Here is an 18,145-nt window from a genome sequence, read left to right as displayed (position 1 = left end):
TCCAAAGATCGCCGTTTACTTTTACAACAGATCCTATTTTTTTTTAGGGTCCAAAAGTATGTAAAAAGGACCTTTCTTACAGAATCCAAAATTTCAAGGAGGTTGTGGAAATGGATCGGAGTGCCACACAACCCACGAAGCCGGATTCCTTCATGAGGTTCCTAGGCGAGACTGAGGCGAATGTGTGTTCAAGAAGTTGATCCACGAGCGGCGACACTCGGTCCGAACATTCACTTTACAACAGTGAAGATGGAGATAGATAGACGACAAGTTGCCAAAGTAGCACAGAAACTTAAAACAGATTTCGCCATAACGAGAAAAGTTGTTAGCATGAATTTACCTTGGCCAATCTTGTTATGGTAAACCAAGGCAAAAGTATACCAAGAAATTTTGCAAATCACATTAGGACTCATCAAGTAACACATGTTGTCCAACGTATTAAGAAGACAGACCTTCACCAGAAAATCAATGCCCAAAGAATTCTGTTAAATATGTTGTTCTTCAAACAAACGTGCGCGTGCGCGTGCGCGAAAGGATGAAGTGACGGTGGTCCGTCTTGTTCGTGGCAGATGCAAATAAAAACGTACGAGAAAGCAAAGTTCTCGTACGTGAAAACTGTCTGTTTACGAAAGCAAATTCTTAAAGGAGAAGATAAATGACATGGAGAGAACCGGAAGCAGAAGAGGGACAGAAAGGAAAACTTACTCCCGACTGCCAACAAGCTCCTCGTCTCTCCTACTCCACCTTCTCAGGTGCATTGTCCACTCTGGGTTTGCTCATCACATCACCACTTATCTGTGATGAGCAAACCCAGAGTGAACGATGGCCCTGATGAAGTGGACGTTACTCTTGAAAATCGGTCGAACACAGCCGGAATCTCTCTTTATCTCTCAGAGTAGATGAGAATGGACGGAAGCTAACAAAGGGGAGGGGGATTTATAAGAAAAAGGTCGAGCCTTCTTCTTTTTGACGCTAAAAGGTAGTTTTTGAAATTATAGTAAATCTGTTAGGTTTGAGTTAATTTTAAAATTGAATGGTTTTAAATGTCAATCTTCATCGAAGATTCCAAAGCACCAATTACGGAGGTTACCATAAATCTAAGATCTCCAGAAAATTATTCTCAATATCCTACAAATCTTGAACTGTATATCTACATCTTTAACGAAAAGGGAAGAACTAACGCCCCTCTTCCAATTGAAGAAGAAAAGGAAGAAAAGCAAAGCAAAAATGCCATCGATGTTCACTGGCCGCTACCTCTTGTCTCTTGGGATTCACGACCGAGAGTTGCACATCATTTGCGATTTCCATTTTCTGAAGCACCAAAATAGCAAGTCCGAAGGTTGTGGTCGTCTTGATGTTTTCGTCTCCATTACCTTTGTATCACTTTACAAAATCGCCTACATTTCTCACCCAACCCACCAATTGAATCTCGACTTGTTTTTGCATGATGTTTTTAAATGTCTCGTCCACCGCGTCGAACATCGACCCAACCACATAACCAGCTTTGATGTTTAGATAGCTCAAGAAATTCTGCTTCATTGGATTTACTGAGGGCCTCCCCCCATGGCATGACGTCCTTGGGAAGCACCAAGCATCGAATCCTGTATTGGATATTACAAATGGGACCAAAAAGCAAATAGATGTGGTCATAGCAAAACGAATAAGCAGAAGAAAACTAATTGGAAAAAGGAGCACCGGAACAAATGTGTACACACAATGTTTGTGTACAGTACCACGAATCCAGTAGGTCCACGTGGGCGATCTACATCTACTCGAACTTGTCATCTTTCCCAAATAGGACGATCGACAGAGACGAATTAGAGTGAATTCAAATTGTTCGACTATATTAGGTAAGCGATCTTTTTGTGGCCCTTTGTCATCCAAGCAGAGCAATTCTTTTGAGCCATTCAAGCAGTCTTGGCCCAAACTCCTTATTTTAGACAATTTGATCACTTCATGCCCTTATGTCGGAATATTCCCTATATATTATTTCCATGCGATTTTTCCCTTTGAATTATGACTTGGGTCATCAAATGATACAAATTGTTTTGTTGGTTAGGGTCGGTAAGTGTATCCCCGTAGGTATATATTAAAAGAGAAGAAAGCATCAATAGTTATAACTTATAGCAACACATCAATAGTTATAACAATGTCAAAAAGGCCAGTAAATTATAGAAGGGATTTTCTAAAAATCGTATTCTCTTTAATAAACGCATAGTAGCCCACATAATGAGTTTGGCGATACCTGAAAATTAGAAATATTTACATTTTGAACAGCTAAAAATAACAATTTCTCAAAAGAAACCCAAATTGCCTTGGTCAATTTGTTGTAGTAAATTTCATTTTTCATAACTTAAATAATTTCAAGATATAAAATACTAATCGAGAAAATTCATTTGACTCCGGGGCAAATTAACTTCTCGATGGAAAAATTTATGCGAAAACTTACGTATATTGTACCTAATATCAGAAACCTCGAGAAAGTATTTGACTTAACAATACTTTTAAAATTAAATTAAATGAAAACATTTTACATTCTATTGAGCGATTCAACATTGGACAGTATTAAAGAGGGGCTAAAATTGTAATCCAAAAGCAAACTAAATCTATGACACCTAAATCATGATTATTAAATCCTTGACACTTATTCGCTTTCGATTTTAATCTGTCTTATCTGAAAAAGTAAGTTTGTTTTACCGAGGTGAAAATCTTCAAATATTTATTTTTTGCCCCATGTAAGGTGAATGCTCTTTTGTTGATATAGCAGAAAATATGAATATGCATGTGATATAAGAAACTGTTCTATCATATCAAGAAATGTTTGGTGATCCGAAGATATGATATGGACGAGCTTGTTATCGTGACTTCGTCGCGATGCTAACCGCTGATAAATTGTCACCTTTCTCAACAGGCCAATGAATTGCAAATTGATGGTTTCTTGGGTGAGGTGGGAAAAAGGATAAAGGTTGTCAATCTCGTCTAGTTGAAAAAGTCGCATTTTTTTTTTGGTCTCATTGCGCGTCGAAATCCTTCGACGGGGCTTTGTGGGTTATGGGTTACGGCCCCAAAAATGACTATAGCTCAAAAAGGGTTGCTAACGTGGGAATCTTTTATCGAACTTAATCCATTCATTTTCCGAAAAGGAGTTTTGGGCCAGCTTTGGACAGAGAGTGTCAAATGCGGTAGATTAACACGGGAGGCGCGTTACGGTCTTTTAACAACTTCGACAGCCCAATAAGTGCAATAGTAGAAGTATGTAGCAAATTTCAACACGATTCTGGAATTAAATCGACGGGATCGGGGCAACGATGTAGGACACAATGCTGGAATTTAATCAACAGCACTGAACGGGGGATTATAGGACACAATACCGGAATTGAATCGATGGTACTTGACAAGTTGGATGAAGGGTGCAACACCGACATTTAATCGACGGTGCTGAACCTAGTGAGCGGACGTCGGAATTTAATCGACGACACCTAACTCTTGATATGAGACTCGCCGGAATTGAATCGACGACGGGAATCCGAAAAACTATAGCTAGGCTAGGCTAAAGGCTAAGAGCTAGTTGAAAATGCAAGTGTTTTGGGTTTGTTGTGTGCGTGTCGTATCTTGCTACTGCGAGATATTTATAGGCGAGCTCTCTGGTAACCGCCGAGCGGTTTCTTCCTTTGGCCCCACGCTTTGCCCTTTTCCATAAGTCACGTGGATGACGGTTTCCCGGTCTTCGCGCCTTTTCTTTTTACCTCGTGAGGATTACCGCTAATCTTTTAGCAACCGCTTCGATCGTGGCCCTCCTCCACGTGCTTTTCTTGTTCCGGAAGGAAGTGGCGCCAAAATTTACCCCGACAAGTGGCACCCTTTTTGATTGGCACGTACCTTGCTTCGGTGTTCCTTATTGTAGCTGATTATCGCTCCCTCACGTGCTTGTCACGAGCTTTCTTGGATTGTTTTAGGTGTCAATACATGACCCCTTTAAAAGATGTAAATCGAAGATTTACCTCTTTTAAAACATTTTCCTTTGATTTGATGGTCTCCAGCTGTATAAATGATGATTACGCTTTCCTCTTGATCCCTTTTCCCGAAACACAACCTTTGCAACTTAGTACCGTGCACCGGCTCTTTTTGTCTTGCTTTTAAGGATCTTGAAAAAGCTTCCAATTGTCGTCTTTCTTCATCCAAGGTTTTCCTTTAACCCTAAACCCCTTTTTTGAGCATTTCGAGCTTTCATGGCGACCGAAACCCTTGAGTTCCTTCCTCACCAGTTCATCGCCCGCTTCGATGAGATCATCAATAGTAATGATGCTGATCACTGTTTCCTCAAGTTGTTAAACACTCACGAGAGTATGCCGGTCTCATTCTTGGGCCTAGTCTCCACGATCATCATCATGTTCCAACGTCTCTTCAATCTTGCTTTCCAATGCGAGCGGATGAACAACTTCCTATTCAAGCCTCTTCGCTGAAGGATATTTGGTCCACGCCGGCTCAACGATTTAGGAGCTTTCCACTATTTGATGACAGGGCTTACACCTGGTTCCAAAGGCTTCGAGAGGATACTCCAACAGTTACTTTACGGGAGACAGCGCAGATAAGGACAGCGATTGAGGTTAGCAAGTTGTCCCATGACTTGAATAAGGGCCTACTGGGGTCCGTCATAAGCTTCTGGTCTTCCTTTACCAATTGCATTTTCTTTCCATGGGGTCCCATGTCCGTAACCCTTCTAGATACCTTCGCCATTGCTGGCCTCTCCCCTTATGGGGCCTCGGTCAAGAACCTAGGGAAAACCAAGGATTGCCCCATTTCTGATGATACTCTTGCTTATGGGAAGTTCATCGATGCCCATTGTAAAACATCCGGGGACGTTTCCCTCGAAGAGCGGACATCTTTTCTTCTTTTTTGGCTGTCGAAGTATCTATTCTTTAGTCCGGCCCTCAAAGTGTCCAAGGACTATTTCGACCTTGCCTTACTTCTAGCAAAAAGGAATCTTGTCGCTCTTGGCCCTCTTGCTCTGGTGTCTCTGTACAAGAGTATCTCTTATGCTGCTCGACTAATGTCGAATTCCGAAGAGGACGGTGTACTGTCGGGTTCGCTCTGGATTCTTCAAGCCTGGGTAGCATTTTATTTTCCATTCATGTTCGAGAGCGTTCCCTCCTTTGATCCTAATGGGGTTCCTTTAAAACTTGGTATATGACTACTCCAAGCTACCCCTTTAAAGGCTCCCGGTGATGTTCAGCCTTTTCGGTTCTTTCTTCAACAGCTCCTATCTTATGAGGCCGACCGGGTAGATTTCTTCCCTTATCGCTCGGGTGAATTCGACTTTTGCTTCAGCTCTCGAACCTTGAAACGGCTCAACCATCGTGACTTTTGGACCTTTGTCCTATTCCCCCGAGACCTTCCAATCCGACTATGTCTTAAGGGAAGGTTCTATTCAGGTTTTGAACCATATTCCCCTCATTCTTGCGCCGAGCGGTTTGGTCTTCGACAAGCGGTGCCTATGCCTATTCCTTACCTTATGGATTTCCCATCGATGGACAAGAAGGTCTATAACATCAAGGTCGATGGATCGTTCGCTTGTTGTGCCGAAATTACGACCATGATGTATCGGCGATTTTCGGGGGACATCCCGATAGCACTACGTTCTAGTCCCAGCAGAACTTCCGAGTTTACGACCTGGTGGACGTCCTTTGCCTTCGAAAGCCCTTTTGAAGATGCCATCTCATCCATCCTTAGGAGTAGCCGGATACAGCCCTTTGGTCATGCCTTGAAGAAAATTGGGAAAAAAGGTGCAACGAGAGCTCTCTCAATTGGTGGTCACAAACGTCCGACGATTGTTTCTGGTAAGTCTCTTTCTTCCTAATTTTCTCAATATTATCGGCCCGGGGTGACTTTACTTTACTTTTACTGTTAGGTGACGACTCTGATGACGAAGGCGATGAGGAAACGCTCACTTATCTTAAACGGCGATAGATGAGGGCAAAGAAGAGCAAATCTCCGATGGAATCTCCAAAGGTTTCTCAGCATGTCGAAGTTCCTCCAACCGCTTGTCCCGAGGATCCTTTGGGGAATCTTGATCCATCCGTTGGGAGGCCCGGTAGTATTGCCATTGCTAGAAGTTCGTCCGATCCTACCGTTTCAGCCGCGGCTTTCTCGCCTATAGAGCCTCAAGGGGAGTCTTCTTCGCTAGCCCTTGCCATTGTCCCGGCCTCGATGGTCGAAACTCCTTCGATGGTTGAAGATCCTACAATAGCTGAAGATCTTTCATCCGTGGACGATATCCGGGATCTTCCCGCTGCTTCTCTTCTTCTATCGCCCGTCGAAGACATTCAAACCCATCTTGCTAGATCTTCCCGATCTTCGGATCATCCGAGTATGCCTCAACCAAGCAGCTCCTCCGACTCAGAGACTTTCAGCAAGTTGGGAATTATGCTGTCTTGCTCCTTGGACCTTGTTCATTCGGGGGTGGCCTCCTTTGTCGACAATCCATTGAATATTCAAAGTATCAAATCTGTGATGGAATGGTCGGTCAAAGAGGAAGTCGACGAGAAACTTCTTGTGGGTTTAGTTCGCCGGTTGAAAGCATTCTTGTAACACTTTCCTACTCCCTTTGTGCATTTTCAACGGTGTCGGGACAAGATGCTTGCTCTGTCGAACTTTCCCGATCATCCCTTCTCTCCTAGCTCCGAGACCCAAGAGGCGGGACAGCTTGTGACTCAAGGGGAGCAGTCCCTTCAATCCGCCATTGACGAGCTTGCTGCCTTGGACGGGAAAGAAGCTGCTCTGGAGTAACAGAGGCCGACGATAGAGAGGGAACTAGAGGAAACTCGAAGGCGACGATCGGATGTACTCTCTCGTCGATCTTCCATAAAAGATCAGCTGAAGACGTCCGTAGCCTCCTTAGAGGAGAGGAAACGAGCCGATTGCGCTCGAGTAGTGTAGGCAGAGGTAGATCGGCGTCGCACTAGGAACATGTACATAGATAAAAGTAGGAAGTTTGAGCGTTTACTCTGTGAACCGCTTGAGGGGATCAAGACGGCCTTGTATCCCGATAATCATTAATGAAATTTCCCCCTTCTTTCCTCCTTTTTTCTCATATCGCATTACGCCACGATCTATGTAATTGCCAACGTTTGAGTAACTGCCATCATCATCCCGAGTCGGTTACTTCAAAATCCATTATAAATAATTACTACCCTCAAATGCCAATCCATACGAACTTTGCCATAGAGTTCACATGAGTACTCACGCAGCTTCCCGCTTGTCGCGCTTCGACGCTTTTTCCCACAATGAAGTCAAAAGGGAACTTTCCTTATCCTTCATGGATCACCAGCCCAATAATGGTTACATCATTTTGGGTCCGCATCTTACAAGTTTGCCACCTCCTTCTTCGCCGATCAATTGCTTTCCCCGCTGCTTCGAAGAAATCTTACCATTTGAGCAATCTATCATTTGTACCTCTGCTTGGTTGTCGAATAATTATAGATTTTCTTCCTATCCATCCTTCGACCATCAATTCTATAACTGGTACAAACGACCGGAAGGGGAGGCAGCTACCATCCGGGCACAGGCCAGAATAGATGTCCTGTTATCATTTTGCGGTATATCCATTGATCCCTTCAAGTATGGCCTCATTGGCAGCTTGTGTTGCTTTTGGTCACCATCATCGAACTGTTTCTTTTTGCTTATTGGTCCAGTGACCCCTATCCTTCTTGATATTTGGTTCCTAACCGGTCTTTCTCCATTTATCGATGGTGACTCTCGACCTCCGAACGACCAATTTTTAGGCGATATGTCCCGCTACCTTGACTTGTCATATGGTAAATTCATGGATCACCATGCTAAATCTTGAGGACCCATTCTTCTCGGGGAATATACAGCCTTCCTTCTGTGTTGGCTTTGCAAATATGTCTTTTGTCTCCCCACATGTCGAATTTCTTTAGAATTCCTTGATATGGCATATGAACTGGCATGTGGTGTTGATATTGGACTAAGACGGATGTTCCCGGCTGCACAGTATCGGGGGTTATCGGATGCTCAATCTTCACCGATGGATAAACATCCTGCTCCTTTTTCCGGTCCTTTATGGATCCTGCATTATTGGCTCCGAGCGTACTTTCCTCATATGTTTTTTGATCAAGCGCTCACTTCGACAAATGAGTCATCGAAGATTAAAGGAAATGATGCACCCATGGCGTTCAATCGGATCCTTCGCCGTGCTCCCGATAACCTTAACCCTTTCGATGACTTCCTCATTGAACCGTTATCTCTCACCAGTTTTGATTTTTTCAGGCTACCTGTCGATGATGATGTCTATAGCTCCTCTAGTGCGAGTCCCGGCTTTCATCTATTTTGGATGAGCGTGTTAACCCCAAATGACTTAGCCATGAATTTGTCTGGCGGTAGCGAATTCTCATCATGATTCGAAATTTATAATCCTCATTATTGTGCTCGCCAATTCGGGCTTACTCGGGGAATTCCAATGCCGGTGGTGTATTCCATGAATTTCCCCTTTTCTGGTTGCAAGGAGGATGTAATTGACATGGTGGGTCATATCAAAGTTGCACATGCTGTTCTTAGACGCTTTGTATTTGTCGGCTTCTTTGGCCATCCTTGTAGTTCCTCATTTTTCGACAAGTGGTGGATCTCCTACCGCTCCTCTTTGTTTCCAACCGGTGCAAGGGACGTTCTTCCGAAAGTCCGTCGAACCCCATTGGGCTTGCTGCATCCTCTAAGAAAACCTGCTCCTTTCATTATACCGAGCATTATACTTGAGCAACCAATCGATGAAGGTAAGCCCTTCGTTGATATAGGTATACGAACAACCTATCGATGGAGGTAGGCACTTCTTTGCATTCTTGCTTGATGTAAGTATTGATCTAACTTCCTCCGCAGATGATTCATCAGCTTCTGACGGCCGCACGGATGACCCGCCAAATAAATCGTGGGTTGTTCATATGAACATGGCGAGTGGCTCAGCTGGCCCATCGAATGCTCTTCGCTGCGACTATCCATATCTTCGCGGCAAGTGGTTACGCCCGCATGATTTACTGGGAAGAGGATATGCCGATATATGTAACAAAGCATCTGTTGAAGACGAGATCAAAGCTCTCCTTACTTTCTTGGCTCATTTACCCTATCGGATCTAATGTCGTGCTCTTGGATTTGCCATTAATGAACTCTTCCTCACATTAGGCTCGACTTTAAGGTCCTTCAGGACAAGGCAGCGTGAACTAGCAATCATCGACAAATTAGAAACAAATTCTCTCCTTGCTGACAATGAGCTGGCTTATCAACGTAGTATTCTTGATACCCTGGAAAATGACGGTTGTACCACCCCGCAAGTCCTATCTGCACAATTGAAGGTGGTCAAACAGCAAGAGGCAATTTGCGAATCACCGCACCTTGATATGATGCAAGCCAAATATCAACAGGAAGCAATTGTTGACGCCAATTGCAACAGTGAAATGCAACTTCATAGCTTTGTCTTGAGTCTTGAACAAGAAGTGTTGTAGTCTGCTGTTGCTAGCCCCACATTAATGCCACCTGTCTTTATCATCTTAATCTATCATTGAACTTCCGGTCTTAGTGTCAATTCTCCGAAGTTCATCATGACATGATCTTCTCAAGATCACCCTTTTTCCATGTAGCATTTAATGAAAGACGGCGTTTCCGATTCTCCTTCTGAATTCAAATCGTCACGACGGTTCGACATGGTCAATAGCCGGCGGGAAACCCGCCACTCGCGTCATTATGGTTACTTATGGACTTCACCAATCGCGATATACCTCTTTGCCTCGATAACCGTCCACTAACTTTACCGCCTCGATCATCGGAAGGTCGTGAGCGGATACTTAGCATCGTGGGACGAACCGTTCCTTGGCCTTTATCTATAAATAGGATTACTTGCCTGGAATAGGTCATCATCCAAACCCTTTTCCTTTCATCCTTAGAGCAAACTTCTCAGAGCCCTAATGGAGCGTGCGTCTTCTTTTTTGGCTTCATCTCCCCCTACACGCTTTAGCCGTGAGTTTTCGGCTATTTGGAGGGAGATCATTTCCCTTCCGAGTTACACCTACACCATGCTGGTGGTGAAACCTCGGGCTCTTGAGAAACCGAATGCCCTGTTCAACCGCTCCGCACCCCAAAATCTTCCCTCCAACCACTCGTTCAAGTCGGACTATGAAGAGTTCATTACGCTCTTCGACTATGGGCTGGAGAGGTTTTGCCAGAATCCGGCGACCATGTCCCAGCACGATCTCATCGAACATGAAGTTTGGTGTAAGATCGAAGAGATTGAGAACGGCGAGGTAGTGCACAAGGAGCTTTGCAACGTCCGGGAAGCCCCGCATGCCTCTCACCCTAGCATCCTCCAACTTCGGAACATTGTTTCCGATCGCCCGATCGCCAACCAGCCGACACTGCGAAGGCCTCTGAAGGAATCCGAGCAGCGGGAATACGAACCGGCCGAAGCTTGCGGGACCCGTTCCTTGGCTTCCATTGAGGCCCCTTTGGAGGGTCTGAAGGTCATGTTGGACTCTACCAATGGTCTTCTGCGGGGTTAGAAGGAGTTCCTTTAGCGGTTGGAGGGCGAGAAGGATAAATTGGAGGCGGCAATGGAGGAGGCGGCCGAGGCCCACCATTGTGCGAGGGAGGAGAACGTCAAGCTAGAGGACCGGCTGCGAGGTTTCGTCATTCGTTTCAAGGATCACTTCCGGTGAGGGTCTCCTGGGGTGAGCAAGAGAGAGAAAGAGAGAAGGGGAGAGAGAAAGAGAGAAAAAGAGAGAAGAGAGAGAAAGAGAAAAGATGATTGTATGAAGGTTTTTAATGAACGAGACTGAAATTTCTTACTCCTTGCCTTCTGACTCTTCTCGCATTTCCCACATCGATGGGTAGAACTTTTTCAAATACTTCCCATTGATCAAACGTTGTAGTTCTCTTCCATCGATTTCCATTACTCGATATGCGTTCCTTGGGAGGGCATCTACTATCAAATATGGTTCTTCCCATTTTGATGACCACTTGTCAAACTTCTCGCTATCGAGGTTCATAGGCAAAATAGTTTTCCACACCAAATCTCCCACGTCGAAACGCTTAGCTCTCACGTGTTTGTTGTAAGCTTTGGCAACCCTTCGCTTCTGAGTCATTAACTTTTCCAACGCCGTAGCTCGATTTTCTCCCAACTCGTCAATGTTGGCGTACATCATTTCATCGTATTGCTCTTTAGCGATATCATCTTGGAGCTTTACTCTTAATGATTGCACAGTAATCTCCAGAGGTAACACGGCATCTTGTCCATATGTTAGCATATAAGGAGTGACTCCAATGCTTGATCTTTTAGACATTCTATAAGCCCATAACACCGTCGACAAGGTGAGTCCCATTCCCTTGGGTTGTCCTCCAAATGCTTTTTAATTAATCCGATGATTATTTTATTAGAAGCCTTCGCTTGGCCATTAGCTTGGGCATAATAGGGCGTCGAATGAATCATCTTGATACACCTCGACTTATTAAAATCCAGTATTTCTTGCCCCGTGAAGACTGTCCCTTGGTCGGCAGTGATAGTCTCCGGAATCCCAAATCGATGAATAATCCGCCCTTCGATGAACTCCCTGATTATTTTTTGTGTCACGCTTTTGCACGACGCCGCTTCGACCCATTTTGTGAAGTAATTTGTGGCCACTAAAATGAAACTATGCTTCTTCGATGAGGGAGGATAAATTTTTCCTATTATGTCCATCGTCCATCCCCAAAAAGGCCATGGCTTGATAATGGGGTTCATTAGTGCGGCCGGTACTTGCTGGATTGGTCCATGCCTTTGGCATGATTGACACCCTTTCACATAATCAATGCAGTCTTGGGTGATTGTTGGCCAAAAATATCTATGTCGCCTTAATAACCACTTCGTTTTCAATCTAGCTTGATGCGCACTACGCATCCCTTCATGGACTTCCGTCATGACTTGCATTGCTTCCTCTTGCCCAAAGCACTTAAGAAGCAATCCGTCGATTGTCTTTCGATACAACTCATTGTCAATCAACAGATATTTTAGGGCTTTTCTCTTGAAGTCCTTATTGCTAGAACTTGGGTTTTTCAAGTAGTTTACCAAAGGGGTTCTCCAATCTTGTTGGTCGTTGGTTTGTCCTAAGTTTTCAAATTTCTCAATCATCATTACCCAAGCATTTATCGACGGTAAGATCCTTACTTGGGTAATGATGTGATCCGCTAGCTCTTTCGATATACGATATCCCGATGCCATTTGAGCCAATTCATTGGCTTCTGAATTTTCACTTCTTTTGACATGGATTAGTTCGTACTTGACGAACTTCGACAACAATTCTTTCGCCAGGTGGTGATGTCTAATAATGTTTTCATTCAAACATTGATACCCACCATTTAGTTGTTTGATTACCAGCTGGGAATCGCCCTTTACTTTAATTGATCCGACCCCCATGTCAATTAAAACATTCAATCCCACGATCGGGGCTTCATATTCGGCTTGGTTATTCGAGCATTCAAAGTCAAGCCTGAATATGAGTTTTGTTTTTTGTCGAAAGGGTGATATAACCATGATTCCCGCACCTACTGAACCGGATGCCACCGACCCGTCGAAATATAATATCCAAGGTGCAATACCAAGATAATTTTCATCATCCTGGACTTTTAAGCCTGACGGGTATTCAGTAATGAAATCAGATATTGCCTGCCCTTTTACTGCTTTGAGCGGCACATAAATCAAATTAAATTTCTATCAGAGTAAACGTCCATTTTGCAATCCGGCCCCTAATGATCGGCCTGGACAACATGTACTTAATCACATCTGTTTTGCAAATTACATGTACCGTAGTCGACAACATATAATGTCGTAATTTTGTACAAGCGTAGTACGGTGATAAACATAGTTTTTCGATGAGCGTGTATATCGTCTTGGCATCATTGAGCATCCTACTTAGGTAGTACACGGCCTGTTCTTTTCCTTCATCGTTTTCTTGAGCCAGCATACTCCCTATCATTATATCAGTGGCCGATAAGTACAACTTCAATGGCCGTCCAACCTTTGGTGGCATCAACATTGGTGGCTTGATGAGATACTCTTTTAACTTGTCGAAAGCCACTTGATGCTTCTCCTCTCACACAAACTCTTGTTCATTTTTCAAGTTGAGTAACGGGGAGAAAACTTCGATTTTTCCTAACAGGTTAGCTATAAAACGCCGCAAGAAATTTAATTTCCCGATTAACATTTGCAGCTGTTTTTTATTATCGAGAGATGATAATTCTAAAATAGCCTTAGCTTTATTCACGTCTACTTCATACCTCTTTGATGGACCAAAAAATCAAGGAAATTGCCGGCTTTTATCCCGAAAGCACATTTCAAAGGATTCATCTTTAACTTAAATTTGTGCATTCTCTCAAAAGCTTGCTCTAGGTGGTCCGGATGACTTACCTGGTTTGTCTTGACGATGACGTCATCAATGTAGACCTCCATGAACTCCCCAATCATGTCGTGGAAAATGTAATTCATTGCTCTTTGATATGTAGCACCGGCATTCTTCAATCCGAAAGGCATAGCGACCCATTCGAACGTGCCAATAGCCCCGAGACATCTTAAAGCTGTCTTGTGAACGTCCTCTACTACTATAAATTTCTGATTGTACCCAGAATGTCCATCCATGAGGGACATCATTTCATTGTTGGAGGCCGAATCGATCAACATAACGGCCATGGGCATCTGGTACTCATCTTTTGGGGTGGTCGTATTGAGGTCGCGGAAATCAACGCACACTCGGAGCTTACCATTCTTCTTCTTGACAGGCACGATATTCAACAACCATTCAACATACCTTGCCGATCTTATGAATCCAGCCGAAAGGAGGCGTTCAATTTCCTCCTTAATTTTAAGGATTACTTCGGGAGCGAACCTTCTAGCAGCCTGTTGGTGTGGTCAAAATCCCCTTTTAATTGGCAATCGATGCTCAACTATACTTCTGGAAAGGCCAGGCATCTCATGGTAATTTCGGGCAAAACAATCCTTATATTTCCTCAATAGGTTTACCATTTGAACCTTATATCGCTGATCGAGTAGTTGGCTCACATAAGTAGGTTGAGGGTAGGCCTCATCTCCGAGATTGACTTCTTCCAACGGGTCTTGAGCTTGGATTACTTTGTCGTCCTCCTTAATTGGGGATTTTTCGAAATCTAGAATGCCATCTCGCAAGTGGCTAGCTTGATCATTTTGCTCGGCCCTATAGGCCGCATACCTCTTAGCGAGGTTTTGTGCAAATAACTGAGTTTTCATCAGAAAACCGGTTGATTGGTTCTACCGGTTCCTTTCTTGGGATCTACTCGGTGCTCCCTTTGTCGAAACGGCAGAATGCAATATCTCTTGAGTCCGCTTCAGGCGGCTTAGATACGCGAAGGCAATCATCTAGCATTACTTTGTCCCGACCGGATATACGGGTCTAAGTAACACAAGTTTGAGGATTCACTTTTACATATTCCACTTTATCCCCATTCCGGAATGCCAACATTTGGTGAAGTGTTGATGGGATACATTGGTTTCCATGTATCCAATCCCGTCCCAATAGGAAGTTATAAAACCCGTCGGCGTCCATGACGCAGGAGGTCGTCCTCGATGTTTTAGATCCGACGGTCGGGTCGGTGACATATATTCCCTTTACTTCAATAATTTCGCCAATGAAATCAGATAACCGTATAGTCGAAAGGATTATTTCGTCATCATTTCTTCCTATTTTCTTGAAGAAGCGGTATGGAATGGGGTTTAGCGTTGATCCCCATCTACCAGCACTTTCATTATCGGTCACCCGTTGATCTTGGCATTTATGTTGAGCGACCTCAAGCGATTTGAGACATCTTCCATGGGTTTTCCGAATTCCATGGTTTCTTCATCGTTGAAACAAAACCGAGCCCCTTCTTTCTCTTGTGTCGTTTCTCCGTTGTCGCCGTCAGGTGAGGTCGACTCAAGTCGAAACTCGTGTGACAATTTAACTTGTACCATACAAGAGCTTAGAGGGGATACTGACCTGCTAACATGGGTTTTAAATCGGGATTTAGACGCGAGATGGTTTCGTGGCTTTGTACCATTGTCTTCTTTTTCTTGAGCTGGTTGTGTCTCTTCCGATCGTCGCAGCCAAACCAGATTTCTTGTCCTCCGAAACTTGGTGTGGTTAGGAGCCGTTGGTACCGATTCATGGCTGGCCGGGATCTCCTGTTGCCGTAGTATGCGAACCCTATTCTTTCTTTACACCCTTCTCTTCCGAGTTCGGGTCAGGATTTTCTCCTTTTATCGGTCATCCGTTACCTCGTACTACAATCCCTCTACGGGGTTGTTTGGTATCTTAAGAGTTCGTCAACGATGTGGCTCATGGGGGCTTCGTCGAAAATTTCTGTCGAACTCTTTTCCCCATCCATAATGGATTCTTTCTTGAGGATGTGGGGGTAGCGGACTATAGCTTACGTAATAATCGAACTTGCCACTTGGCTCACCCAAAGTATCAATTGTAGGATCCCCCTCATCATATCTCTGCTTAAATGACTTATAAGTTCTCCGATGGTTGGGATTTCTCCGAGGTCCGGTACTTTTGATGCGAAGATGTTTCTTGTCTCTCCGACTAGTTCGACTACTCTTTTGGTATCCTTCCTTGGGTGTACTCGTGTTTCCCAATTTTCCTCTACAATGAGTACATAAATTTAGTGACTTATGCCCCTTATTTGACTGCTTCAAAGATACCATCCCGGTCATTCTTGGAAAAGGATCGGTGTCCACATCCATCGGGAGCTTCCTTTTGTCCTCGGCGAATTTGATCTTCCCTTGTCGAATTGCTTCTTGAATGTTTTTTTTAGGACTAAACAATCCGAGGTGTTATGGCTCCATGAATGGTGCCATTTGCGATACTTCTTCCTTGCTAATTCCTCTTTGGATGGTATCTTACGTCCTTCTCTTAGCCTGATTTGTCCGTTAGCCAGCAATATGTCGAAAATTTCTTTCACCCGGTTCGCATCGAATGAATAGTACACATCATCTTTTGCTTTAGCCATTATAGTTGACTTCTCTTTCATCTTTGCTGGCTTCGATGCTTGGCAAGTGTATGGCTTGTTGATGGTTAATCAAGCGACGACCGGTTCGACAGGATCTGTTGATTCTTCGTCGAAATCGGGTGGCTCGATAAAACTTACATCTCATCTTCGGGTATGCCTCTTATCTTTTTCCTTGAGCAGACTCTCATGCTTTGCCACCATCGTGGACAATTCGAATAGATCTGTACATGGATGTCCCACCATCCTATCTCGTATTTCGAATTTCAACCCGTTGAAGGCGAATTCTGCGAACATCTTTTCAGGTAAAGGAACTAAGCACTTGTTCCTAGCCCGTTTGAACCTCGCAATAAAGCGGTAGACAGTCTCATTTGTCATTTGCTTCATTGTTGACAAATCCGCTACTGACAAGTTTGACACCGCTCTTTGAAACCGGCCATGAAACAAACGTTCCATCTGCTCCCATATCAACACCGAATTGGGTGGTAGTGCGGTATACCATGTAAAGGCTGTCTTTGACAATGATAATGGAAATAGCCTTAATTTTCGGTGATCCGCATGTGTAGCATCTCCACATAGTGCTAGAAAATGATTAATATGTTCATACGTGGACTAATCATCCTCACCAAGAAAATGTGTGAACTCGGGTATTTTAAATCCTCTCGGATACGAGATCGTATCTATCCAATTTGGGTATGGTTTTCGATAGACATTAGCTCGGTATCCTACCATTGGGTTAATGTATACGGGTGCATGGTCGAACACCGGCTGATGGTACTGCGGTTGATATGACATTTGATATCCAGGTTGTGGTGCATGATACACGGGTTGCACAACAAACTGAAACATAGGCTCGGGACCTGGTGGTTGTAGAGCTTGATTCATCTGGCGATATCCAGGTCGTATGGCTTGATGTCCAAACCGTCCCGGCCCCATGACTTGGGGAAATTGGTCCTCGCCCCCGGCTCGCCATTGCCCCCTAAAGGGTACTGCCCCCTGATTTTCGATGATCAAGGGTACCGGTTGTTCATTGACAGGGATGGGGTTAGGCTGGGCAGCAACCTCCCGACGAGTAATATTCTCGTCTTGTTGAACAAGGTGTCCCGGAAACATAATCGTGTCTATGGGCATATCTTGTCGAATAGGATGTCTAGGGAACATACACGTGTCTGCATTTACCGGAGGTCTAGGTTCGTTGGCCGGTAACGCCTCCCCTCGTTGCAAAATCCGCGTAGGTGCTAAAGGCTGAGTATTTTGTCCTACATGGCCTACATTTGGCGGTGTCGTTCTCGGTAACCCGCCACTTGCTGCTGGTACAAAACCATTCCCTTCTTGAACATGAGATGGGTTAACCGTAATCCCATGCTGTCTTGCAGCACATTTGTGATAAGTGTTGATGATTAACGGCCCGACAACCTCGGTCATTCGCTGGACCATGTGATCAGCAAACTCGTTCTGGACTTCTTCGATGGTGCGCCTTATTGATGTTAACATGACGGGCGTCATTTCCAGATTTCTCCTTGGCTCCTCGACATTCTATCGAGAGACCTCGACGTCCTCTTGATGGGCCGTGGATGACTCCATTCATTGTATTTCTTCCAGGGGTTCGTCTCCATCACCGTCTAAGTTGTTACGTTCTCGTGTGCGTGGCATAGCACTTCTCTCGAACCGACACCAATGGTCCCACCGGGCGGGCCAAAAAAGATTGTTGCGCGTCGAAATCCTTTGACAGGGTTTTCTGGGTTATGGGTTACGGCCCCAAAAATGACTATAGCCCAAAAAGGGTTGCTAACGCGGGAATCTTTTATCGAACTTAATTCATTCGTTTTCCGAAAAGGAGTTCTAGGCCAGCTTTGGACAGAGAGTGTCAAATGCGGTAGATTAACACGGGAGGCGCGTTACGGTCTTTCAACAACTTCGACAGCCCAATAAGTGCAATAGTAGAAGTATATAGCAAATTTCGACACGATTTTGGAATTAAATCGACAGGATTAGGGCAACGATGTAGGACACAATGCTGGAATTTAATCAACAGCATTGGACGGGGGATTATAGGACACAATACCAGAATTGAATCGACGGTGATGGACAAGATGGA

This window comes from Rhodamnia argentea, chromosome 1 (genome assembly GCF_020921035.1).
Source record: "Rhodamnia argentea isolate NSW1041297 chromosome 1, ASM2092103v1, whole genome shotgun sequence".
NCBI lineage: Eukaryota > Viridiplantae > Streptophyta > Magnoliopsida > Myrtales > Myrtaceae > Rhodamnia > Rhodamnia argentea.
This window is presented reverse-complemented; position numbering follows the sequence as displayed.